Source organism: Globicephala melas, chromosome 1 (assembly GCF_963455315.2).
Source record: "Globicephala melas chromosome 1, mGloMel1.2, whole genome shotgun sequence".
NCBI classification, from domain to species: Eukaryota; Metazoa; Chordata; class Mammalia; order Artiodactyla; family Delphinidae; genus Globicephala; species Globicephala melas.
Window position 1 is genome coordinate 135,210,036 of NC_083314.1, and position 26,081 is coordinate 135,236,116.

The 26,081-nt window shown below is 37.7% G+C and overlaps 1 protein-coding gene across 1 annotated transcript in view; it reads right to left on the minus strand.

Annotated features, from left to right (window-relative positions):
- PATJ (PATJ crumbs cell polarity complex component) overlaps positions 1–26,081 on the minus strand; it is a 359,191-nt gene that overhangs the window by 124,848 nt on the left and 208,262 nt on the right. The window lies entirely within an intron of this gene.

A 26,081-nucleotide genomic window follows, 5' to 3' on the forward strand; every position in this document is an offset into this window, starting at 1 on the left:
AGGCATATAACATTTATTGAACAGAGCTAAACTCCTTGAGGGCAGGAACTGGTGTCCTTTTCTTGGTATTCCCCACCCTTCATACACAGCTTGCATACAATGGTGCTCAGTGAGGATGCACTGAATCACAGAGCCCTGAATGGAAGTAACACTTCCATTAATCAACTGCTGGTATGCTTTCTCTGAGGTGGGCTCCAGCTTTCAAAGTGATTGAAGTTTAAAAAAAAAAAAAAGTTTTTTTGGTTAGCAAAAGCTTGAGCATATAGAAAATTGAGCTGTTTCATGTTTATGGATATGCCTGTCTTTTAGCTGTGATGCTCCATTTTGATAGAATAGAATCCATGGCAGTATTATTCTAAGAGGAAAAAAATCATAGCCCAAATGAAGAAAGCAAGTCATTAATTTCAATTTACCTAAGAGTAAAGCTAAAGTTATAAGTCTTTCCTGGTGCTGTTTCTGAATATTCAGAGGCCCTGGCAGTAGAAAGGCGAGGCAGCTTGCTTGCTGGCAATGTTTTTTCCAGTGCCAACAACTGTGGCATTTACTGCTAAGGCAGCTGCTCCCTGCCAATGATCAGGGGCCTCTAGAGAGACTCTGCTACTCAGTGGAAAACTGGGAACAGAACAGGAAACTCAAGATAGAGTGAAACCTTATTTTACTGGATTAAATCTAAAAGGAAAAATGCAGATCTCCGGATAAAAATAATCCAAGACAAAGTCTCTTTTCTGGCTTCAGAAATGTCACATTAGCAGCCCTCTGAGTTTCAGGAGAGGAAGATCTCTTCTGTGTTTTCTTAGATCTTATTGTATACAAAACAATTTCACTATTTAAACAAAAGGTATATAGCTTCCAATGACATAAGCAGGTTTTTTATATTTCTTCATTTCTAAGGACACCCATTCCAGAGAAAATTCAGTAAGTAATTAGAAAGAATATGATGCATTTTATGCAAATTAACTTCAGACTGTCACTTTTCCTATTTCTGAGAAGGTGCTGTTTTCTGAGGGCACTATTGTTTAAACAACAGATGGAGGACGTCTTCTAAGTATAGCATAGACAGAAAGAAAGCATATTGTACCTCCTGGAAGTTTTTCAGGTTAATTCTAATTAATAATAACTACCAGCCACTGAGTGCTTTCTCCATGCCAAACACTCTGCAAAGCTCTTGACGCATAGGATCTCAGTTAAATCTCAGAATAACCAGGTGTTATGTACTTTCACCAGATTATGAAACTGGTACTCCAAGACCTTGAGTAATTTGCCCAAGGTGATTTAGCTATTAGTTGAAAACCCTGTTTTCCTAAGGCACACCTAGAGGTATTATCATCTGTATGGTGCACATAAAAATCAGCTGATTTCGGGCTTCCCTGGTGGTGCAGTGGTTGAGAGTCCGCCTGCCGATGCAGGGGACACAGGTTCGTGCCCCGGTCCAGGAAGATCCCACATGCCGCGGAGCCACTGGGCCCGTGAGCCATGGCCGCTGAGCCTGCGTGTCCGGAGCCTGTGCTACGCAACGGGAGAGGCCACAACAGTGAGAGGGCCGCGTATCACAAAAAAAAAAAAAAAAAAAAAATCAGCTGATTTCTAAAGTCATCTTTGTAAAGGTGTCTATTAAATAAACTGTGAGCTGAACACCTACCATCTTAGGTCCTGGAATTTTGAGATACACAAGTCAGAATCAAGCATTTTACCACAATGCATAGAGGCAAGACCTGATAGGCTTTTGAAATCCCTAATGCAGTATGCAGTTCTGTAAGACTGCACCTTTCCTTTTGAGCAAACAAGCTACACCCTGAACAGTAATATATACTTATTTCACTTTTTCTTCATTATACAAATAGACAAAGATTGACTAACTTTTAAGTTTTTTTCTGACCCAAGCCAAAGGAAAACAGTTAAAATATTTCATCCTTTCAGAATATGTGATCACTCAGATTATCTAGAGATTGGAAAACACATTATTATTTTCCATATACTTCCAGTAAACTGAGAAGTAGAGAAACTAAGTGCTTGCCCAAAGTTTCTCCTTTCAAAGGCAACTCAATGATATACAGAAAAAATAATAAATTATTTAGGTATATCCTTATCTTTGATACTATCTAATAATTGCAAGAAGAACTATCCTTAGTCCTGACTTGTTATTCCAACTCCCCCCAAATAGTCTATTTATTATCTTAAAATCTGAGATGTACAACTCTTCCATTAAAGGGTAACCATATATTCTAAGTCTGGGACAGTCCAGTTTATGCACGTTGTTCCCATTATTTATAACGCTCCCTCTCAAAAGTAACCAAGTTTGGGTGATAAATAATATCTTTTCCCACGTTCACCCAGCCATGACTATGGGAGGTGTATTTTATGATACTCCATCTTGATTTCCATATTACTAAATGAGAAAAGATGTAGTAGAGACTTTGGGGATTGTTGCTAGCACACAACCACTTCCTTTGCCAGGGATGGTCCTTCCAACCTTCCCATCACAAATGCCATCCATAATGGCTGACAGCCAAGTTAGTATTGTTTGTCGTGCCACTCCAGGCTGAAGCTGGAGGACATATGACACAGACTGGGACCATCAAGATTCTCTCTTTTCTGGGGGTTTAAAGGAGCTTTATATACTTTATATACTTTCTGTATGAAGGAGCTTTTTATACTCTTGATCTACAATTCTGGTTTTCTTATCTGTGTTTGGCTTCCTCTTCTGATTACTGACAAAAAAAGGCCTTTCTGAGATCCTCCACAAGGTCAGTAACTTCTATCTCAGCTCTATGATCTCTGGTCCCGAATGACACTAATATTTTATCATGGGTAAGTTAGCTCATCTTTTCCTAAGTTCTGTATTTCCAACTGAATGAAATGTCATTCAGGAGCAACTTATAGCAGTTCTACATACTGAAGACAATAGCTCCAAATAAGAAACATCTGTATTTGGAAAACTTACATCATATTATAATGGGTTTTCACTTTGATCCATATTTCCCCTCAGGGGTTGGTTTCTGCTACTCAGGGCAGGGGGGGCAACAAAAAACAAAAAACACTGATTTGAGGTAAACCCTCTATATTCAGGTACAGAGATGGAATATTTAATTGCAATATTTTATAGTTTGTAGAAGAAGTAGAATTAGGTTAATCCAGCAATGATTCAGCAAAAGTAAACAGATATAAATCCTTTTGTTACACTACATAAACTTTCACTTTAGAAGTCCTTAATGAGATTTGTTTCAATAAAATTAATTATTCAAAAATATCATGAAGAGGTAGCTTTTCAACTATTCTTAATTTTCCATAGTTAAACTGAACATGAATATAAATTTATGCTGGAGAGCAGCTCAATTAAATCTACTCAAAAATGTACCAAATTGGAAGTAAAAGATAATTAACTTAAGCTTAAATTAGAAATATTAATTCTACAAAAATTAAAATTTAGTTCAAGCAACAGATCTGCCTGAGGTTTGAATATGTTAAAATATATTATGCTCAAAAACACACCCTTGGCCCATGCTTTTATTAAATAGGATGATTTATTATGAACAGTAATAAATTATTATTAAAAAATTGAGTTAGAATTCAGGTAACTGAAATTGCTGATGAAATCTGAGAGTCTTCCCTAATTCACTTGTAAATATATTCTAAACTTTACATTTCAAGACATTAGAATCTACAGGTTAACGTTTTTCTTAAATTAACTCTCACTGACTACAACACACATGTAGAGAAATAAAAAACAAATCATAAGTTTTATAACTTGATGGATCTTCTTACACTTTATTTTTTAATCTAAAAATTCCAAGGACTTCCCTGGTGGTGCAGTGGTTAAGAATCCTCCTGCCAATGCAGGGGACGTGGGTTCGAGCCCTGGTCCAGGAAGATCCCACATGCCATGGAACCAAGCCCGTGTGCCACAACTACTGAGCCTGCGGCCCACAACTACTGAGCCCACGTGCCTAGAGCCCATGCTTCGCAACAAGAGAAGCCACCACAATGAGAAGCCACCACAATGAGAAGCCTGCACACCTCAACAAAGAGTAGCCCCCACTCACTGCAACTAGAGAAAGCCCACGAGCAGCAACAAAGACCCAATGCAACCAAAAAAAAAAAAATTTAATTACAATTCCACTTCTAAGAATTTATCCTAAAAAGATTAAAAATCAAGGTGTGGGCTTCCCTGGTGGCACAGTGGTTGAGAGTCTGCCTGCCGATGCAGGGGACACAGGTTCGTGCCCCGGTCTGGGAAGATCCCACATGTCACGGAGCGGCTGGGCCCATGAACCATGGCCGCTGAGCCTGTGCGTCCGGGGCCTATGCTCCACAGTGGGAAAGGTCACAACAGTGACAGGCCAGCGTACCGCAAAAAAAAAAAAAAAAAAGAAAGAAATCAAGGTGTCAAAATGCCTATCGTGGCTATAACTTATAATGGAAAAAAATAGAAAAAACTATACATTTATCAACAAAACGTTTATTATAGTTGTCTTAATACATCAATAAATGGAAAACTGTGCTATTAAAAGGTGAAGGAGGGCTTCCCTGGTAGCGCAGTGGTTGACAGTCTGCCTGCCGATGCAGGGGACACGGGTTCATGCCCCGGTCCGGGAGGGTCCCACATGCCGCAGAGCGGCTGGGCCCGTGAGCCATGGCCGCTGAGCCTGCGTGTCCAGAGCCTGTGCTCCACAATGGGAGAGGCCACAACAGTGAGAGGCCCGCGTACCGCAAAAAAAAAAAAAAAAAAAAAGGTGGAGGATGATACAGATCTAAATCCACTGCCATAAAAAGATAACATTATTGAGTGCAAAAAGTAAGTGACAAAATACAATGTAATCTATTTTTCACATTGTTTTCATTTATGTAAAAGCTTCTGAGTCTAAAGAAAGCTCTATGAGTATCTCTACTAAATATCAACAATGATGGTATCTTTGGTGGGATTTAAGGTGATTTCCATTTTGTTTTTTTATATTGATATTTTATAACTACTTTGTAACAATACCATTTATAAATGTTCACAACATACAAGGCATATACACTACACACAAACATACATATATGCCTTAAATACATTATTTCACACAAATCAGTAGAGGAATGCATTATTACCTCATTATACAGATGGAGAAACTGGGGATTAATGAGTTTAAGGAATTTGACCAATATATTTACAGCCAGTATTTATAACCAAATCTGTTTAAGTCCAAAAGCCTGTCCTATTAATAATTAGAAACCATTATTAAGGATATGGGGATGTAGGGGGAAAGCCATAGGGTAAGTAACTTATTTTTGATCCTATGCAATTTTTAATCCAATTAACAGGGCTTCACAAAATAGAATCCCCAGACCAAGAACTACTCCAGTAAAAGTATAATAGCTATGTGTTATATCTATCAATTTATTCACTTATTCAGCAGTCATTGTGCAACTGATGAGGAAACAGGAATTTTCATTACCATCATCACCACAGCTGCCATGTACTGAGCACCAACTATGTTCCAGATACCCATTCTCTGAAAGTCACTTTACTAGTATTATTTTTATTTAGTCAGATTTGGCTCCTGCACTCAAGCACATGGAACTCTAATAAGTGACATAGTCTTGGAAACAAATAACCGCATTGCTGTATGATGGATGTAGGCATAAAGCAAAACGTGATCATCTCTTCTTGGAGATGGGTGGGTGGGTCTAGAGGAGTAGACAGAAGCTTAGCAGGCACAGATTTAACTGAGTGGCAGGAAGGGCACTGGCACTGGGGAAAAGTTATTTTCATATATGAAAAGATATGTACAGAGCAACAGCCAGCTCTACCCAACACCAGTCCCTCCCATCAAGAAACTTGTACAAGGGCTTCCCTGGTGGCGCAGTGGTTGAGAGTCCGCCTGCCGATGCAGGGGACACGGGGTCGTGCCCCAGTCTAGGAAGATCCCACACGCCATGGAGCGGCTGGGCCCGTGAGCCATGGCCGCTGAGCCTGCGCATCCGGAGCTTGTGCTCTGCAACGGGAGAGGCCAAACAGTGAGAGGCCCGGGTACCGCAAGAAAAAAAGAAACTTGTACAAGACTCTTAGATAGCCTCATCCACCAGAGGTCAGACAGCAGAAGCAAGAAGTACTACAATCCTGCAGCCCATGGAACGAAAACCACATTCACAGAAGGACAGACAAGATGACAAGGCAGAGGGCTATGTACCAGATGAAGGAACAAGATAAAACCCCAGAAAAACAACTAAATGAAGTGGAGATAGGCAACCTTCCAGAAAAAGAATTCAGAATAACGACAGTGAGGATGATCCAGGACCTCGGAAAAAGAATGGAGACAAAGATCAAGAAGATGCAAGAGGGCTTCCTTGGTGGCACAGTGGTTGAGAATCTGCCTGCCAATGCAGGGAACACGGATTTGGGCCTGGTCTGTGAGGATCCCACATGCCGCGAAGCAACTAGGCCCATGAGCCACAACTACTGAGCCTGTGTGTCTGGAGCTTGTGCTCCACAACAAGAGAGGCCGTGACAGTGAGAGGTCCGCACACCACAATGAAGAGTGGCCCCCGCTTGCCACAACTAGAGAAAGCCCTCGAACAGAAACGAAGACCCAACACAGCCAAAAATAAATAAATAAATAAATTTAAAAAAAGAAGATGCAAGAAATGTTTAAAAAAGACCTAGAAGAATTAAAGAACAAACAAACAGAGATGAACAATACAATAACTGAAATGAAAACTACCCTAGAGGAATCAATAGCAGAATAACTGAGGCAGAAGGATGGATAAATGACCTAGAAGACAGAACGGTGGAATTCACTGCTGCGGAACAGAATAAAGAAAAAAGAATGAAAAGAAATGAAGACAGCCGAAGAGAGCTCTCAGACAACATTAAATGCAACAACATTTGCAATATAGTGGTCGCAGAAGGAGAAGAGAGAGAAAGGACCCAGGTAAACATTGGAAGAGATTATAGTTGAAAACTTCCCTAACATGGGAAAGGAAATAGCCACCAAAATCCAGGAAGCGCAGAGAGTCCCATACAGGATAAACCCAAGGAGAAACAGGCCAAGACACATAGTAATCAAATTGGCAAAAATTAAAGACAAAGAAAAATAATTGAAAGCAGCAAGGGAAAAATGACAAGTAACATACAAGGGAACTCTCATAAGGTTAACAGCTGATTTCTCAGCTGAAACTCTACAAGCCAGAAGGGAGTGGCATGACATATTTAAAGTGATGAAAGGGAAGAACCTGCAACCAAGATTACTCTACCCAGCAAAGATCTCATCCAGATTCGATGGAGAAATCAAAAGCTTTACAGACAGGCAAAAGCTAAAAGAATTCAGCACCACCAAACCAGCTCTACAACAAATGCTAAAGGAACTTCTCTAAGTGGGAAGCACAAGAGAAGAAAAGGACCTACAAAAACAAACCCAAAACAACTAAGAAAATGGTAACAGGAACATACATATTGATAATTACCTTAAATGTGAATGGATTAAATGCTCCAACCAAAAGACACAGACTCACTGAATGGATACAAAAACAAGACCCATATATATGCTGTCTACAGGAGACCCACTTCAGACCCAGGGACACATGCACACTGAAAGTGAGGGGATGGAAAAAGATATTCCATTCAAATGGAAATCAAAAGAAAGCAGGAGTAGCAATACTCATATCAGATAAAATAGACTTTAAAATAAAGAATGTTACAAGAGACAAGGAAGGACACTACATAATGATCAAGGGATCAATCCAAGAAGAAGATATAACAATTATAAATATAAAAGCACTCAACACAGGAGAACCTCAATACATAAGGCAGCTGCTAACAGCTATAAAAGAGGATATCGACAATAACACAATGATATTGGGGGACTTTAACACCTCACTTACATCAATGGACAGATCATCCAAACAGAAAATTCCTAAGGAAACAGAAGCTTTAAATGACACAATAGACCAGATAGATTTAATTGATATTTATAGGACATTCCATCCAAAAACAGCAGATTACACTTTCTTCTCAAGTGCGCACAGGACATTCTCCAGGATAGATCTCATCTTGGGTCACAAATCAAGCCTCAGTAAATCTAAGAAAACTGAAATCATATCAAGCATCTCTTCTGACCGCAACGCTATGACATTAGAAATCAACCACAGGGGAAAAAAAGTAAAAAACACATACACATGGAGGCTAAACAATACGTTACTAATAACCAAGAGATCATGGAAGAAATCAAAGAGGAAATCAAAAAATACCTAGAGGCAAATGACAATGAAAATATGGTGATCCAAAACCTATGGGACGCAGCCAAAGCAGTCATAAGAGGGAAGTTTATAGCTATACAAGCCTACCTCAAGAAACAAGAAAAATCCCAAATAAACAATCTAACCTTACACCTAAAGGAGCTAGAGAAAGAAGAACAAACAAAAACCTAAGTTAGCAGAAGGAAAGAAATCATAAAGATCAGAGCACAAAACAATGAAATAGAAACAAAGAAAACATAGCAAAGATCAATAAAAGTAAAAGCTGGTTCTTTGAGAAGATAAAATTGATAAACCATTAGCCACACTTATCAAGAAAAAGAGGGAGAGGACTCAAATCAATAAAATTAGAAGTGAAAAAGGAGAAGTTACAAGAGACACTGCAGAAATACAAAGCATCCTAAGACTACTACAAGCAACTCTATGCCAATAAAATAGACACAACCTGGAAGAAATGGACAAATTCTTAGAAAGGTATAAACTTCCAAGACTGAACCAGGAAGAAGTGGGAAATATGAACAGAACAATAACAAGTAATGAAATTGAAACTATGATTAAAAATCTTCCAACAAACAAAAGTCCAGGACCAGGTGGCTTCACAGGCGAATTCAATCAAACATTTAGAGAAGAGCTAACACCCATCCTTCTCAAACTCTTCCAAAAAATTGCAGAGGAAGGAACATTCCCAAACTCATTCTACAAGGCCACCATCACCCTGATACCAAAACCAGACAAAGAAACTACAAAAAAAGAAAATTACAGACCAATATCACTGATGAATATAGATGCAAAAATCCTCAACAAAATACTAGCAAACAGAATCCAACAACACACTAAAAGGATCATACACCATGATCAAGTGGGATTTATGCCAGGGATGTAGGGATTCTTCAATATATGCAAACCAATCAATGTGACACACCATATTAACAAACTGAAGAAGAAAAACCATATGATCATCTCAATAGAGGCAGAAAAAGCTTTTGACAAAATTCTACACCCATTTATGATAAAAACTCTCCAGAAGGTGGGCATAGAGGGAAACTACCTCAACATAATAAGGCTATATATGACAAACCCACAGTCAACATCATTCTCAATGGTGAAAAACTGAAACCGTTTCCTCTAAGATCAGGAACAAGACAAGGGTGTCCACTCTCACCACTCTTATTCAACATAGTTTTGGAAGTCCTAGCCACAACAATCAGAGAAGAAATAAAAGGAATACAAACTGGAAAAGAAGTAGTAAAACTGTCACTGCTTGCAGATGACATAATACTATACATAGAGAATCCTAAAGATGTCACCAGAAAACTAGAGCTAATCAATGAATTTGGTAAAGTTTCAGGATACAAAATTAATGCACAGAAATCTCTTGCATTCTTATATACTAATAATGAAAAATCTGAAAGAGAAATTAAGGAAACACTCCCATTTACCACTGCAACAAAAAGAATAAAATACTTAGGAATTAACCTACCTAGGGAGACAAAAGACCTGTATGTAGAAAACTATAAGACACTGATGAAAGAAATTAAAGATGATACCAACAGATGGAGAGATATACCATGTTCTTGGGTTGGAAGAAACAATATTGTGAAAATGACTATACTATGCAAAGCCATCAATACGTTCAGTGCAATCCCTATCAAATTACCAATGGCATTTTTTACAGAACTAGAACAAAAAATCTTAAAATTTGTATGGAGACACAAAAGACCCTGAATAGCCAAAGTGGTCTTGAGAGAAAAAAATGGAGCTGGAGGAATCAGACTCCCTGACTTCAGACTATAGTACAAAGCTACAGTAATCAAGACAATATGGTACTGGCACAAAAACAGAAATATAGATCAAAAGAACAGGATAGAAAGCCCAGAGATAAACCCACGCACCTATGGTCAACTCATCTATGACAAAGGAGGCAAGGATATACAATGGAGAAAAGATAGTCTCTTCAATAAGTGGTACTGGGAAAACTGGACAGCTAAATGTAAAAGAATGAAATTAGAACACTCCCTAACTCCATACACGAAAATAAACCCAAAATGGATTAGAGACCTAAATGTAAGATCGGACACTATAAAACTCTTAGAGGAAAACATAGGAAGAACACTCTTTGCCACAAATGACAGCAAGATCTTTTCTGATCCACCTCCTAGAGTAATGGAAATAAAAACAAAAATAAACAAATGGTTCCTAATGAAACTTCAAAGCTTTTGCACAGCAAAGGAAACCATAAACAAGACGAAAGGACAACCCTCAGAATGGGAGAAAATATTTGCAAATGAATCAACCAACAAAGGGGTAATCTTCAAAATATATAAACAGCTCATGCAACTCAATATTAAAAAAACAAACAACCCAATCCAAAAGTGGGCAGAAGACCTAAATAGACATTTCTCCAAAGAAGACATACAGATGGTGATGAAGCACATGAAAAGCTGCTCAACATCACTAATTATTAGAGAAATGCAAATCAAAACTACAATGAGGTATCACCTCACACCAGTTAGAATGGGCATCACCAGAAAATCTACAGACAACAAATACTGGAGAGGGTATGGAGAAAATGGAACCCTCTTGCACTGTTGGTAGGAATGTAAATTGATACAGCCACTATGGAGAACAGTACGGAGGTTCCTTAAAAAACTAAAAATAGAACTACCATATGACCCAGCAATCCCACTACTGGGCATATACCCAGAGAAAACCATAATTCAAAAATACACATGCACCCTATTTTCATTGCAGCACTATTTACAATAGCCAGGTCATGGAAGCAACCTAAATGCCCATCGAGAGATGAATGGATAAAGAAGATGTGGTACATATATATAATGAAATATTACTCAGCCATAAAAAGGAATGAAATTGAGTCATTTGTAGAGACGTGAATGGATCTAGAGACTGTCATACAGAGTGAAGTAAGTCAGATAGAGAAAAACAAATATCGTATATTAACGCATACATGTGGAACCTAGAAAAATAGTACAGATGAACCGGTTTGCAGGTCAGAAATTGAGATACAGATGTAGAGAACAAACGTATGGACACCAAGGTGGGGGGAAGTGGTGGTGGTGTGTGTGTGTGTGTGTGTGTGTGTGTGTGTGTGTGTGTGTGGTGAATTGGGAGATTGGGATTGACATGTGTACACTAATACGTATAAAATGGATAACTAATAAGAACCTGCTGTATAAAAAAATAAATAAAATTAAATTAAAAAAAAAGATATGTAGGTAGGAAACTGCAGCTCTCTTCCTAGGAGCCACAGGTATAGCTTTGGGGGGCAGAGTATAGACTAACAGAACAAAGATACCCAGATCCTGTTCAAAGAAGACTTTGTAGAATATTTTCCCTTTCCAAAAATCTTGGGCACCAGCCCCCATGAAAAACAATCCTCACTTTCCAAACCTCTGCCTTCAGTTCTGCACATCGGAGAAATGAAGGGAAGAAAGAGGCACCAAGGCAGAGATGGAACAGGGAAGATGACTGAAACTCACATGAAAACAAAATTTCACTATAACAAAAAGGTATTTCTGGATAAATTTTCACATTAATTTTTTTCTCGAAAGACAAAATAATATACTTCAACCTCTAATAACTTAATAGTTGTGTAAAAGAGGTTTTAAGAACTAAATTTAATAAACAGTGTTGAAATAAGGTCTTCTGCAACTTCATTTATTTCTTGTGAAATACATTGTTCCCAAAGGAACACATTAATTTACAAGGTTTAAGCGTGAGGGATGTATTTTCTCTCAAACAAAATGAATTAAACTGAAATACCTTCTGAAGGCAAAGTATGAGTATGCAGCTCACATCTCTCCAAATTTGATATATTAGGAAAATAGTAAGATATTCCTTTGAATTCTAAACCCTGACACTATTGAAAAATATCAACTTCAAGGAAGTGAGCAGAGAAATATGTTCTTATGTTGCTCTGATTCTTAGTGTTTCTGTGGAAATAGCCCCAACTGCTATAGGTTGGTTCACTTGACCAAATGAAATAGGGTGTCTGTGGAGTTTCCTATTACATGCAGGGAATAGAAAGGAATAAGTGAATAGAGTCATAAGTATAATCTACCTCTGAACAGCTCATTAATATTGCAGAGGAATCATGCTTTCCTAGGAGGTTGAGGCATTACAGCCTACCTCTATTAATGGTATTGTTACTCAAATAAGTAAATAAGATCTCAGGTGAATAGTGACCTGGAATTCCTCTTCTAAGAACATCGATACATACTAGGAGTCAAGACTTCCCCCCAGACTAGTAAGACTCAGATTAATAGTTGCTTCTTTCAAACAAATGATCTGATTAGCACTCTACTCCAATTCCCTCTGCTACCAGAATTTTTTTCTCTTGACTTCAAAACATTTTTCTTGCTGTGTCTACAGCCACAAAATCAGTCATCAAAGGACCTTATCAAAGTCCCCAACTCTCCTCCTTCAAGCCACAGTTTCTGTCTTTTTTTTTTTTTTCTTTTTTTAAACACAAGTCTCTTCAGCGAATCAGTGTTGTAGAGGCAGGATTCCATCATACACATTTTATCGCTTTTGAAGCATACCTCATACAGAGTGCTCCTGTACTTTTTTAACGAGGACACTGAGACTCACAAGCTCAGTAACTAGTGCAAGGGTTCTAGGTGAGGTAGTGGCAGAGTTCACAATCCAAACTCAAGTCTTCCGATCCCAAAGCCTCTTTCTAGTGAGGATGCAGCCTTTGGTATGGGTGAAATGTACATTCAACTTGATGCCATGGGACTCCTGCTACTTTACTTAATACTCATCTTAATCACCCATATGCCATCCCCAACCACCTCCCTCCTTGTCCAAAATAATTCCCAGCACCCAATTCTCATTCCAAACTCTGTACAGTGGTGAAGGCCTAGAAAAATCCAGTTCAAGTGTCAACTTTAAAAACTCTGTCTCACCAGAGTATAGGACTATCTTCTCAGTCACTTCCTTATGTGTATGATATATGTGTGAAGAATTTTTTCAATGAAAAAAACTGCACCTGGCAGGTTGGCTAAGGTCTGATTATATTCAATGTTTTGCCAGATTTGGGGGGTGGGAAACACTCTCTCACGTACTGGTAGTGGGGTGGAAAATTTGTATAACACTAAAGAAAGATGATTTGATATATTTATGCCACAGGAATTGCACAAAGACATATACACCAGTATGTTATAGTATTATTTGTACTGATATGGAAAATGATACATCATTCATTAAAAAAGGTATGTACAATATGATTCTATTTGTGGTTATTAACTATAAAATCTATATTTGCACAAATGTGTATGAGCATGCATGAGACCAGTAGGAAGGATGGTAAACTGACAGTGGTTTCTTCTGGAGGAGTAGTATTACAGAGGAAAAAGAGGGAAGATTATTACTTCTACCTGTACAATTACAATTTTTTATGATTACATGTTACTTTAAAAACATGTCAAAAAGTTAAGTTTCTCTAAGTTAAAAAAGAGAAAAACAACAATAAGAAGCAAAACCTTTACAACAACTCAGTATGTTAGGGAATCCATTAGAGTTTTTTCTATTTTTTAGTATTTGCTAACCTAATACTTTTGACTCGTAGCCAGAAACAAGGATGGGCAATAAAATTTAGTCAAAATAATTTTAAATTATATTTAAATATTGTGCAAAATTTTGAGCCTTCAGCTCTCCTGCCCTCATTTTTCCAGCCACAGCCCCTATGTCTAGATCAGTCCTGCTTCTCTTGGCATTTAGAGTAAATGGATGGAGACAGAGACTCAAAATGAAGGGCAGGAAGTACTATGGACCATGTAGGGATCTCTCCTTTGTCCTTTGCAGATTCAAGGACACATTCAATGCTACTTGAATTGGTTGTCAAAATTGCTAGTCCCATCACTGAGTACACCATTTTATTTCATGCAACTGGTACGGAATCTGAACTGAGGAGCAAATGGTTATATTTTCTACAGTGAGGTTACAGAGGTTCCTGGTATTTTGTCAGTGTTCTATAAGAAGAGCAAAAATTCACATCTAGACTCCTGATTACATTTATACCATATATCAATTAGGTAACTTACAAAAAGCACACCTAGGCCTTCAACATCAGAGATTCTCATCTAGTAGGCTGGGGTGAAGGGTTGTTATTTAGGTGAAACTGTCCCATGATTCTGATACACAACCTCAGTTGAGAGCAACTTATATAGTTAAAGAGATTTATTTTGCAAACCTTTTGAGAAGGGATTTACAGCTTTCTTTTTTTTTTTGCTTTACAGCTTTTATGTTCCCCAGAATAGAGATAAGAAATACCTTAGGCTAAATTATATGCTGAAATTTGAGAAGCAAAAATTTAGATCCCAGAATCACAAAACATTAAGTTTGAAAGTTTCTCGATGATATTATTGACTCTCCTTCTAGTTAAGTGATGATCAGAGATTAAGGGACTTATACAAGAAAGAGAGTTACTTAAAAATATATCTAGTACTAGAAGCCATCTCTCATAAAAAAAAAAGGTACATTTTCAACAAATAATAACTAATAATACCTGTTTCTCCATTCTGTAATCTTTACCATTGAATTTCAAGCCAATTACCTAAAGTTAAAAAATTTTAAAATAAAAACCCTCTATATTAAGAAGAGATATCAGATCTAAAGGTGTTTTTTTCTTTTTAAAAATTTTATTTATTTATTTTTGGCTGAGTTGGGTCTTCATTGCTGTGCGCGGGATTCCTCTAGCTGTGGCAAGCAGGGGCTACTCTTTGTTGCAGTACGCGGGCTTCTCATTGTGGTGGCTTCTCTTGTTGCGGAGCATGGGCTCTAGGCTCACAGGCTTCAGTAGTTGTGGCACGTGGGCTCCATAGTTGTAGCTCGCGGGCTCTAGAGTGCAGGCTCAGTAGTTGTGGCATGCAGGCTTAGTTGCTCCGCGGCATGTGGGATCTTTCTGGACCAGGGCTCGAACCCGTGTCCCCTGCATTGGCAGGCGATTTTTATTTAGGATAATAACAAAAATAATTTCGTAAGCTTATGCTAAAACAGTTGAGCTAGGTCTTAAAAATGCCAAAGTATACTGAATAAAATACATGGGCAAAAGAATGGAATGAGAGAAATGCACATCTGTACTGAGAACTTATTTAAATGGTTCAATGTAGTGGGATCATAGAATGATGAAGTAGTGGCAGAAGCTGGAAAGGTAGGTTAAAGATATCTTTTTTTTTTTTTTTTTTGTGGTATGCAGGCCTCTCCCGTTGCGGAGCACAGGCTCCGGACACGCAGGCTCAGCGGCCATGGCTCACGGGCCCAGCCGCTCCACGGCATGTGGGATCCTCCTGGACCTGGGCACGAACCCATGCCCCCTGCATCAGCAGGCAGACTCTCAACTACTGTGCCACCAGGGAAGCCCTAAAGATATCTTTTGAAAGACTTTGAATATTATGGTAAAGAGTTTTGACTATCCCACAAGTGTGTCCTTTTGTGTTATATTTAAATATCATTTTAAAACATGCACAAATAAGTTAAATAGGTGCAGAAAAAGTAATTGACAAAAAAACAATGTGAAATTGTGATTTAAAAAGGAAAAAGAGGAGGAGAGGTTGGGGAAGGAGGAGGGAAAGGAATGAAACGCAGGCAGGAAGGAAAGAAGGAAAAATAAAAGATCATAAAGATTGAAAAGGAAGAAATAAAACTCCCTATACACAGATGGCACGATTGTTTACCTCTAGAAAATGCTAAGATAACCATAAAAACTACTACAATAAGTTAGTTAAGCATGATTATAGGATACAAGGTCAATATACAGATATATGAAAATCAATTGTATTTCTATATATGTACTAGCAATAAGAGAACTGGAGAATATAAAATACATAAGAATACACTTAACTGAAAATGGAAAGGTTCTACACCAAAATTTATGCAACACTGCAGATAAGTAATTAAATGGAGAGATATCACGTTCATAATTTGGAAGACTCAGTATTGTTAAGATGTCTAGTGCTTCTAAATTAAACTATAGATTCAATATAATCTCAATAAAAATTCTAGTTGGCTTTTTTTTTAAAATAAAAATTTACAAGTTGGCTCTAAGATTCACATGGAAATTCAAATGACCTAGAGTAGCCAAAATCAATTTTGATGAATAAGAACAAAGTGAAGTATGGACAAAATTATTGAAATAATTCAAAAAGACACATTCACCCCTATGTTCATAGCAGTACTATTCACAATAGCCAAAACATGGAAACAACCTAAATGTCCATCAACAGATGAATGGATAAAGAAGATGTGGCACATATATATAAAATGGAATACTACTCAGCCATAAAAAATCCCAAAGTAATGCCATTTGCAGCAACATGGATGCAACGAGAGATTATCATACTAAGTAAAGTAAGTCAGAAACAGAAAGACAAACACCATATAATATCACTTAAATGTGGAATCTAAAATATGACATGAATGAACCTATCTACAAATCAGAAACAGAGTCACAGACATAGAAATCAGACTTGTAGTTGCCAAGGGGGGTGGGGGAGGGAGAGGGATGGACTGAGAATTTGGGGTTGGTACATGCAAACTCTTACATTTAGAATAATAAATGGATAAACAACATTTGTCCTACTGTACAGCACAGGGAACTATATCCATTGTCTTGGGATAAACCATAATGGAAAGGAATATTTAAAAAAGAATGTACCTATGTGTAAAACTGAGTCACTCTGCTGTACAGCAGAGATTGGCATAATATTGTAAATCAACTATACTTCAATAAAAATAATTCAATAAATAAATAATTTAAAAGAAAACAACAAAGTCAAGTATCACCTCAAATCTGTCAGAATGGCTATCATCAAATAGAACACAAATAACAAACATTGGCAAGGATGTGGAGAAAATGGAACTGTTGGTGGGAATGTAAACTGGTGCAGCCACCATGGAAAATCATATGTAGATTTCTCGAAAAACCTAAAATAGAATTACTATATGACCCAGCAATTCCACTCCTGGGTATATACCTGAAAGAAACAAAACACTAATCTGAAAAGATACATACACCCGAATGTTCATAGTAGCACTATTTACAACTGCCAAGATATGGAAGCAACCTAAGTGTCCATCAACAGATGAATGGAAAAGAAGATGTGATATATATACACAATGGAATACTATTCAACCATAAAGAAAAGAAATTTTGCCATTTGCAGCAACATGGATGGACATGGATGGTATCATGCTAAGTGAAATAAGTCAGAGAGACAAATATGGTATGATATCACTTATATGTGGAATCTAAAGGATACAACAAACTAGTAAATATAACAAAAAAGAAGTGCACTCACAGATATAGAAAACAAACTAGTGGTTACCAGTGGGGAGAGGGAAAGGGGGGGGTGATATGGAGATAGGGGATTAAGAGGTACAAACTATTAGGTATAAAATAAGCTACTGGGCTCCCCTGGTGGCGCAGTGGTTGAGAATCCGCCTGCTGATTCAGGGGACATGGTTTCGAGCCCTGGCCCGGGAGGATCCCACATGCTGCAGAGCAACTAAGCCTGTGCGCCACAACTACTGAGCCTGCGCTCTAGAGCTTACATGCCACAACTACTGAAGCCCACGTGCCTGGAGCCTGTTCTCTGCAACAAGAGAAGCCACCGCAATGAGAAGCCCGTGCACCACAACGAAGAGTAGCCCCCACTCACCTCAACCGGAGAAAGCCTGCGCGCAACAAGGACCCAACGCAGCCAAAAATTAAAAATAAAATAAAATAAGCTACCAGTATATATTACACAGCACAGTGAATATAGCCAGTACTTTATATAATAACTATAGAGTATAACCTTTAAAACTGTGAATCATTATATTGTACACCTGTACGTATGTAATATTTTACAATCGACTATAATTTTATATCAACTATAAAAAATTTTAAAAAACAAAGGACTTAGCACAACCTGAATTAAAGACTTGCTATAAAGATACATTTTAATCAAGGCAATGCAGTAATGGCATAAATGATAAACAGATTAATAGAAGAGAACTGAGAGCCTGAAAATATACGTATAGTTACATGGTCATCTCATTCTTGACAAAGGTGCAAAGGAATTCGATGGGAAAGAAAAGTCTTTCACAAATGGTGCCGAAACAACTGGATATTCAGCTGGGGAAAAAATAAGCCCCATCCCCTATCTCACACCACATACACAGAATAACTCAAGCTGAATCATAGAACTAAATATAAAAGCTAAAATTATAAAGCCTATATAGGACAATAGTGTTGCAGCCTGAAGGATGGCAAAGATTCTTAGCTAAGACAACAACTATAAAAGAAAAAAATGAATAAAGATTTTATCAAAACTAAGAACTTCTATACATATAAAGATACCATTAAGAATATAAGTAGGCAAGCCACAGATTGAGAAAAGATCCATAAACCATATATCTGATAAAGAACTAGTATCCAGAATATATTCCAGAATATATTCCTACATTCAATTCAATTATAAAAAGACAAATAATTAAAAATGAGGAGAAGAATTGATACTCCACAAAAGTTTCTGGGGAGATGGAAATGATAGGTGTTTGGGTTATAGAGGTGTACACAGTTGTCAAAATTGTACAGATAAAATCTGTGCATTTCATTTTATGTAAATTATAACACACATACATATACACACAGGACTATAAAAATAATATTTTCTGAGTAGGGGTGGGTATATGGAGGTACAGGTGATATACAAATGACAGTATTGGTAATTGTTGATCAATGTGATGGCTAACAAGAGAATTTCATTATGTTATTCTGTTTATTTTGTAGATTAAAAAAAAACCTCCATAATAAAGCTTTTTTAAAAGGGCAGAAAACATATAAGGGTATACCTCCCCAGTTAACATTTTCCCATACCTTTTGATTTTTAATACTCAAACTTCATAGAATCTACATCTCTCTCAATACAATATTTTTCAATAAATGCTTATAAAGGAAAAATTTATATCTATACTCCCAATACAAAGCAAAAGATTTTAAACAAAACATTGTGAGGGAAAAAGTCAGAGCTGTATTTCAAGTACAGGATCACAGGAAGATATTTTGAGACACAAACTCAGTGTCAACAAGGAGGATGTACAGCTTAGATGCTGGCAGAGTTAACAGAAGCCATGTTACTGCATACAAAGCAACTGTGTGTTAGCATCATATTATTTTGTGATTCTGAAGGAATATCAGACACTTTACATCTTAACATAATTACGTGTTACCTACATACAATATCTTTACTGTGTCTTAGTTGCATTTTAGGAAACTGACGTCTGGTCTGGGGTTGACATGTAATGCATAATTTTTCCTGACTTAATGAGAAATTGGCATATGCTTACTGCTTTGGGTGGAACACCTGCTTTTCTGGTTGGATTACTGATTTTAGGCCTGTCTCTTAAAAACTATAATTAAAACACACATACAGGACCCATGTTTGTGATGAGTTCAAGCAGGTGTTTGATACTGTTAGTAAGTCAAACTTGGAATAAGAATTTCATTAACACTTTTCTTTCAGGCTTTGTGTCTTAAGATTGCATGGTGACTGTAAGAAATTTCTATTGTGCAAATAAAGCAAAATACAGAAATAAATTATATGATGAGGCTGACATAAGGAAACACTCTTCCATAACCAAAGAGCATGTCTTTCCAGCCTGCATTTCAGTATGACAATGAGTGGGGCTGGAAGGGCGTGGGCAAGAAATTGGAAAAAGGAGAGACCAGAGGCCTGGACAACTATCCCAATATGTCATGTAAGGGTCCAAGGGAAAACTGCATTAAGGAGAGTCTTGACAGGCACTGCTGAAATCCACTGATTCCTTCCAAATGGCATGTTTCTTCCCCTGCATACATTCCTATGCCTATATTTTTATAATCTTCCACCGTAATTGAGTTCCTTCGAATATTCTCATTTTTACTTTCTCTTTCATGCCACTTTCTCGCCATGATTTTAAGACAACGTGGCTCACTGTAGCGATCCCATACAAAGCTTTTGGGGAGCAATAACGAGGACTGCAATAATAAAAATTAAGTGATTGCCATTCCTCCAAAAGATCAGTAACAAAATAGATTTTTAGCCTAAATATTTCAGCAGCATAAAGATAATGACGTGACCGAATAATTCAAAACACTTCCCCCGACAAGCCAAAGACAGAAACAGAAACGGCCAAGAGTAGAGCTCAAAGACTTCACTCCGGGAAACACAGAAAAGAATCAGGCCAAACTATATGAGCAAGGTTTTCCATAATATTTCCTACGGCCTGAAATAAAATCTGAACTCTATAATGGCACTGAAGGGGAAAGCTCTCAACTTGGGCAAGAACAATCTCAAAACAAAAAAAAAATTCTTCTTCTTCTTTGGTTCTTAAGAGATGCCTATAACTTCACTGACTGCATTCTTCTTTTAATGAATCCAAGTGGCATTAAATTTGAAGATAAAAAGACTAACAGGGTATTGCACTGTGAGAAACGATCTCAGATTTTTTTTTTTTTTTAGTTTTTAATAGAAAATTTATTTGTTTATTTTATCTTTTTTTTCTTTTGGCCGCGCTGCACGGCAGGTGGGATCCTAGTTCCCCAGACCAGGGATCGAACCCGCGCCCCCTGCAGTAGAAACGTGGAGTCTTAACCGCTGCACCACCAAGTCCTATCTCAGATATTTTAAACTGGCATTGGATTAACTGCATTAATCTAAATCTACCAAAACTACAAAATGATGAGAAATTCACTGGTTATTGTCTAGAATCATTATCAATCCAGAACTAAACTCAAGAACATAGCCTTTAGAGCCAGAAAAGCCAGTGTCTACATGTTGATTCTGCCCCTCATGTTTCAGTTTCCTTATCTGTAAAATGGGTATTAAAATAGCACCTACTTTTGTTATAAAAGAGAATGCATGTAAAGAATTTAGCACTGCCTAGCAAATAGTAAGTGTTCAATGTTAGCTCAATTCCCAATAGAGCTCCCCTACCCGTGATTTCTTTTAATAATCTCATCTTTTTGTAACTCAAATTGAATGTAATGCAATGGATTACTTAAGGAAGATGATTCAGCAAAACGCAGACAGCTATTGGTTATAATGCTGTAATGACCAGGGAGACTGCACTTGGAAGAAAGGAAAAATGTATACACATCAGGGGTCCCAGGACAGTTTTCTGTGTGAGGCTGACCACTCAGCCAGCACCACATTCTTCTTTTGACTTTCAGAGCTGTGAATTAGGCTGGAGACTATTTTGAGAGTCAGAAAATGGGGTGACTTTAGCTTTGTATATAGGAAGGTCATATTCAGGACCTGCTCATGGTTTTTGTCAGGTTTGATCAACTCATTTTTTAGCAGCTTTATTGAGATATAATAGACATACAATAAATCACTTATTTAAAATGTAAAATTTGATATGTTTTGACACCACGGACACAATAAAAAAATTTGGTCAATCAATTTATTTTTGCACTTTTAGCTATTATAAACCTATTTTGTTAATAAAACATAGGAAAAATAATTTTATTGCAATTTTGAAATCCTTTACTGTTCTTTCTTCTCCTCAAACTAGTGTTTCCACAATGGAATATTTTATTCCATGAGGTCTCTTGGGGAATAATTACTTCATTAAGAAGCGTACTTTATAAAATTACATCCATGTATGGTAATCTAAAAGAGCCAATCTAAGATGATAGAAACGTCTGACTGTAAATTAGAATCTTATCTATGGATGCCTAAGAGCTGGTGATTTATTCACTACTGTAGTGTACTTCTAAATCGCATCTAAGTCTTCCAAATATAATTCACTGGCAACAAGCAGAGAGTGAAGGTTCAACCTTTGGGACTGGTGTGGTGGCAGGGACCCTCAGACAGGAGTTTTGTCTTAAAGCAGCTACAGCTACCTGGGTCAGTCATTTAATTTTTACGGTTTCAGTTTTTTCCTCTTATAAAATAAGTATTACTAGACAAAAAGATCTGAGTTTACCTGTAGTTCTAGGTCTTTATCCCTGGCAAATATGGAAAGTATTCATACTTTTAATTTTTAATGGTTCTTAAATAAACCTATTATACACGCGCAAAATTAACAAGATTTAATTTAGACTATGCCGCAGGTAAATATTATAAAGGGAACGAACTTCCTCCTCTGTCTTGAAGGGTGTGGGAGCCAGACATGCTAGCCCCATCCACTGTGCACTTCTTGTGCCACCACACTGTTCCTTCTGGCTGCCTCTGTCACCTGACAAGTCACACCAATTCCCCACAGGGCGCGATCAGCTCTCTATCCCCACACTTTCACTGTAGGGAAGACTATAAATAAATCCTATATTCATATGAAAGCACCATGCCCAGGCCTGTGTATTTTCTGGGACTAATTGCTGAGGGAAAGCCAATAATCTACTGAAAGTCTCATTCCAGTCTACATGGTAATTATATGTTAATGCCTTTTGAAATTAATTCAGAACCCCTACACCAGCATCACACTAAAGGGGAAAGAAGCTGAGATTTAATCACATTGTCTTCTGGGAGCTCAATGTAAGATTTCTTTTATACATGAGCCATAAATCGACAGAACTCGCGGACTGCTCTAGCACTGTAACGATGCAGTCCCACAGCAACAAAACTGCTGGCGGGTGTCATGCCAAAAATCAGTCACGGATGGGGCTTGAGTAGAGATGCAGAGTTTCTCACTTCAGAGAAGCTACAGTGTATGTTTGACCATTCTCGTTTCTACTTTCTATAAATTAGCCTCATCTGAGGGTCTAAAAGTAGTTAGATCAACTATAAATAAAAGAAGCTGTGAGCAAAGTAATAACATAATGATAAAACAAAAGCAATTATGAGAAACAACATGAGCACAATGGTGGAGTTGGAAGAATAATGAAGACATGGATAACTTTACCTCATTTGACAAAATTAAATGGAGTGTGAATGGGTAAGCAAATACAAAAGGTTTGCTCTAGCCCAGAAATCTCGTAAGCATAATCTAAAAGCCCATTGTAAATGCCTCCTTCGTGATGCAGTGTCCTTCTGCAATCTAATACACTGCTTATCCAAAGAACAACTATTGTAACACTGCTTCCAGCTTTCCTGGTACTCATCGTTAAATTGATGTCTTATTCTCAGTTCAGAAGCACACTGGATTTGATATTATGCTATATACAAATTCTTCACATATCATAGAGAAATGATTGAAAGTTTTTCTCAGCCCTAAATAAACCAGAAAAAATATTTCCCACATGAGTTTTTTCCTTTCATCCCTGACCTAGAGCCAGAAGCATATGAGAAGATGACTTATAACTGCATAAGAATTCAGTATGTGCACTGTTCTACTCTCTCAGCTTTTCAAGATGCTGCATGGAGCTATGGAAGAAAAAGAAGGTGGCTTCCCTCTGGAACATACTTTCATAGACAAATGTATTAATATAAACAAGCTAAAAGGAACCAAAATACACAAATCCACATGAAAATATTATTTTATAAATATTATCATCTGAAATTCATTATGGTATTACCAGGTGCCAGATACTGTGGCAAAACTTGACATATCTTCTCTCATTAATTCTCATAACATCCTCTGAGGTTGAGGCTATACCATCACTAGACTGTAAGCTCTATGAGAACAGGACCATGGATTTTGTTCACCAATGAAAAAATCGCACCGTGTTCACATACTTCTTCCTACACATCAGATGCACAGTAAAGTTCTTGCTGAATAAATGAAAAATGTCCAATTGATAAAGGAGGTAACTGAGGGTTAGAGAAAATAAATAACTAGCCAAAGGTCTGTGATGCTAGAATCTGTGTTCCAACATATTTTATTTTATTTTATTTTATTTAAATAAGAGACTCAGTGGAGAGTGCAGGGCGATTAACTTATTACCATATTTAATCTTGTTCTTTTCATCTCTGAACAAAGATGAAGTTACTGAATAGCAACAAAAGACCAAATCCAGAAAGTCAAAGGAAGGAATAGGAGGGCCCTGAAATAGCAAGATGTTAATATTCTTTTTCAGTCAGGAGAGCTCTTCTAGCCTCTAGCCTAGAAAACAAATACCTAAAGTTTCTGTCTTTAAGGAAGGAAATGTGATCTAATTAACAGTCAACCACGTGCCATGTACTTTAAGCCCCTTCTGAAATGCAACTAATAACTGAAAGAACTGGGATAAGATAAAGTAGGGGGCTTCCCTGGTGGCACAGTGGTTGAGAGTCCGCCTGCCAGATGCAGGGGATATGGGTTCATGCCCTGGTCTGGGAAGATCCCACATGCCGCGGAGCGGCTGGGCCCGTGAGCCACGGCCGCTGAGCCTGCGCGTCCGGAGCCTGTGCTCCGCAGCGGGAGAAGCCACAACACAACAGTGAGAGGCCCGCGTACCGCAAAAAGAAAAAAAAAAAAAAAAAAAAGATAAAGTAGGTCTTCCTAGTCCAGTGCTTACTGCCCTGCAGAGTGTGGACTTTTCTGTATGGTCTGTAAAACACTCTCAGTGCAGCCACAGCTCATCTGTTACCTCTATCTAATAAAATGTCAGACAGAGAAATAAAATACCAGCTCTCCTGTTGGTCTGGATCACATCGGCCATTCCATCTTGAGTCTTGAGAGAATAGAACTAGAGAGAGAATAGAACTAGAATCTTCATGTTCCAAAGTATAGCTTTTGGAACATTTCCATGTACCACATGAGACAGGAAGTACGTGTTTAGGTACATATAATACAAGAGAATGATTTAATATACATGATTTCCTAAAGCCTAGGGCATCATAAATCAGGATTCTCGTGGATCTAAACAGATTGGGTTTGGTTGAAGCACCATGGGGAACGCGGTATACTTCAGTGGCTAGAGCATGGTTCTTGGAGCCTGGCAAGCCTGGGTTCTTAGTAACTTATTTCTGTAAGTTACTTATGCAGTTTTCTTATCCACAGAATGGGGATAACAACAGTACATACCATATAGGGCTCTTAAGAATACTGAATACAAATGTGCGAGCACATAGGTAAAATGCTAGGAATAACTCAGTAAATTAGCTTTTACTTTCATCTTATTACCACCACTATCACTTCAGTTTCGTTTATGAAGAAATCTCTAAACATGAGCCAAAGGAAATGAACGTGAAGCAATGAATTATATGGGTTAATACACACTGTCACCTTTGATTTTTATTTACATAATGATTATGCTAATCAGTGCTACTACCCCATGTGGGTCCCTTTCATGATGCTATATTACAAAAGAACAAGCAAAGAAAAGTAATTCCATAAGTGACTTCTTTGTGAAAACAGGTTTTAGATGGGGAGAAACTACTGGGGCTTAGAAGACAGAGGGCGATACTAGTGTCCCCACAGTTGTGTCTGATCAGCTTTAGCTGTAGATATTATTAGGCAAGTCACACTGTGGATGACTATGAATTCTATTCTGAGTCTGAAGAGGAAACTGTAAAATGAAAAATTAGTAAAGCCCTCATTTTAAGTAAGCAGTCTGACACTCGGTACCTCTGTGATTCAGCTCCCCCAAATGTCCAAGTGTTGGAGCATTTTATCCAAGAGGCCTTAGAGCACGCTGGTTAACAAGGAGCTAAGAAGTCAAACTGCCTGATACTGAATCCCAGCACCTCATTTACTTTGTGACTTCAGCAGTAAAGCTATGTCTGGTACCAAGTACAGATTGCTCTTGTTACGATTGTTGTTATAATTTTTTTTTCATTTTTGTTATGCGACAATCTTTTTATGTCTCTTTTCTTCCTCGAGAATGTGAGCTATTTGAATGAAGGGACTGGATGTATTCATCTCTTTGTGTCCAGTCTTAAGAGACGCTCAAAAAACTGTTAGCTGAATGAGGAACAGGCAAACAAATATCAAACTAAGAT